This window comes from Artemia sp. Qi Xiang Cuo, chromosome 5, assembly GCF_049724085.1.
Source record: "Artemia sp. Qi Xiang Cuo chromosome 5, ASM4972408v1, whole genome shotgun sequence".
NCBI lineage: Eukaryota > Metazoa > Arthropoda > Branchiopoda > Anostraca > Artemiidae > Artemia > Artemia sp. Qi Xiang Cuo.
The window spans coordinates 4,147,519-4,150,486 of NC_142798.1; positions in this window are offsets into that span (position 1 = coordinate 4,147,519).

A 2,968-nucleotide genomic window follows, 5' to 3' on the forward strand; every position below is an offset into this window, starting at 1 on the left:
GTCTATACACGAAAGAATTCAAGTTTAGTTAATACTAATGAAATAAGATAGGATGAATATATACTAGTTTAGAAACAAATTTGGGCTGTATATTTGCACATTAGGGGTGGGGGGGGGGGGTGGGGGGGTAAGCATAGCATAAATTAAATACGTAACCTAACCTAGGTACATTTTTTGCTCTCTTTTGAGAAAGAGAGAGTCAGACACAGAAAGAGACAAAAACACACGCACAGAGTAAGAGGCACAGAGAGATAGAGAGACAAAAAAAAACACACACACACACATAGAGACAGGCGTGGTCAGTCAAACAGGCAGAGAGAGAGGGAGAAAACACACACACACAGAGTCTTACATACAGAACAGAGAGAGAGAAAAAAAAACACACACACAAAGACACAGAGTCAAACACACGAACACAAAAAGACAGACACAGAGACAAAAAACACAAACAAACTTAAAGAGTCAGACATACTGAAAAGACCAAAGAAGACATTCCTATCACCACAAAGAAGACACTACTTCCATCCATTCGTTCCCAGGTACTTCAGGTTATGAAAGCATCGAATTACGTGACTCTAGTGTAAACCGTTGTTTTAGTTCTAACTTATGTCCCTCCAAATCCCAACTTGATAATATCCCCATAGTTTGTCCGCTATCCTCCTTTTCTCGCAAGCCCGGCCCAGTCCCGCCATTTATCCTTCTTCTCAAACGAATCCCAGCCTTCATCCCAAAAAAGATGCCTCTCCTTTCCCAGATTCATGTTCCTCCCACCCCCCACTGTCTCCCACAACTAACAAACACAAATTGCCCTCTTTAGTAACCGTTTTACTTTCCCAAAGTTGCTTGTTACGAACGCCGAAAGCCTGAATTTTGACAAATTTATCGAGCTAGAGGCCCTCTGTCAAGTACACAAAATTGATGTAATTGCCGTAACTGAGGTACAAGCACAGAACCCTGATTTATTGAAAATTAATAACCACTCCCAATTCATAAAACTTCGTCCTCATGATCACCCCCTAGGTAAAAAGGGAGGTGGAATACAATTATTTGTAAATAATTATCTCTTTCCTAAATTAATTCATGCTTTCAACCTTTCAGATTAAGATGAAATCATTTGGGTAAGTGTAAGACCCAAAGTTTTACCACGCCCCTTTAATTTGATTGTGTTTTGCTGGTTCTATCATTCCCCAAATCAAAACGCTGCACAAAGACAGCGATTCTATCAACAACTGCATAGTAGTGCCGACTTTGTACTATGCAAATTCCCAAACGCCGGTATTTTCTTAGTAGGTGATGCTAATGATCTAAAGTTAAATTCCCTTTGTAGTACCGTAAACTTAAAACAAATAGTAAAAATACCAACAACAGAAGGAAATTCTACCTTTGATTTGATTTGCACCAATATGCAGGCTTTCTATGCCCCTCCTGTCCCCTTGCCCCCGTTAGGAGGAAGTTACCATTTTTGTTTATTAACGAAGCCTCTCAACAGCTTTAATATTACCTTTTCTGTTACTGAGTTCTATTATCGCCCAATTTCCAATGATGGCCTTTACACATTTGGATCTTGGATTACCAATGAAAACTGGCTGGCTCTCAAAGGAAAAAATTAAATTGAATCTGCTAAAGAGTGGTAAAACATCCGAAGTGAACTCACGAAACATATAAAAAAAACAACGTAAATCTGCTTCTTCATATTACAAATGCAAAGTCCAGGATTTATTTTCTACGAAGCCAAAACAATGGTATAATAGAATAAAGAAAATGTGTGTTAAAACACATAATAATATAGATTTCCATTTCCAAGAAGACCCTTCAGTTACAGCCAATGATCTGAACAGGTTTCTTTCTTCTATAGTTCAGAACCTTCCTCCCCTTTCTTTTGACACTCCTTATAATTTGTGCTCTCTCAATTTTCTCATTATTTCACCCTCGGATGTGGAGGCAAAAATTAAGAACATAAAAAAGTGCAGTACATGTCCACCTGACATCCCGATTGTACTAATTAAAGCCTTTGCCGACAATCTCTCAGAGCCTTTGTCATTACTTTTTAATGAAATTACCTCTACTGGTAAATTTCCAAATTGTTGGAAATTAGGTTTTATTACTCTCGTAAAAAAGAAAGGTAACAATCAAGATTTTGATGGTGTCCGTCCCATTACTCTTACTCCAGTTTTTTCGAAGTTATATGAAAGTTTTTTAGCTGAGTGGTTGAAAGTAAAGATAATCCCAAATGTTGACCAAAGACAATTCGGAAACCTACGCTCTACATCTACTACCCACTATCTTGTTCACCTTATGGACACAATATGTAACACACTCGAAAAACCCAATGCTTGGCTCAATGTTATCGCTGTTGACTTGCAAAAAGCTTTTGATTTAACCAATCACAGTATATTAATAGAAAAGCTATCGAATGACTTTCAACTTAACCCTTCTGTAGTCGGTGTAGCTGTGTCTTGCCTCTAAATTGGAACGCAAACCTTAAAATATTTGAATGTATATTTTAAACCCATCCCGCTTTAAAATGGTGTGCCCCAGGGAAGCCTTAGGTCCTATTTTATTTCTTACAATTATAAATAACCTTGGTGTTTATTTTGCGGATAGATGGAAATTCGTTCATGATATAACTGTTTTAGAGATATGTTTCAAAAATTTGAAAAGCGAACCAATGGACATCTTGGAATCAATATCAGCCGAAGCTCTTACTGACGATATCAAAGTAAACCCTTTAAAGTTAACTGTTCTTACTATTAATTTCTTTGAGACTCCCTCTTCTTTCTCCTGTCCAATCCCCCCTGAAATGTCTGTTACCACTATGAAATCACTGGGCGTTACCATCTCAAGCGCCTTAAAATGGGATTGTCATATTAATGACATCTTAAAACGTGCAAATACCACATTTTCCCTCCTTAAACTCCTTAAAAAATTTAAATGCCCTGAATTGCATTGTTTGAGGATTTTCCTGTCA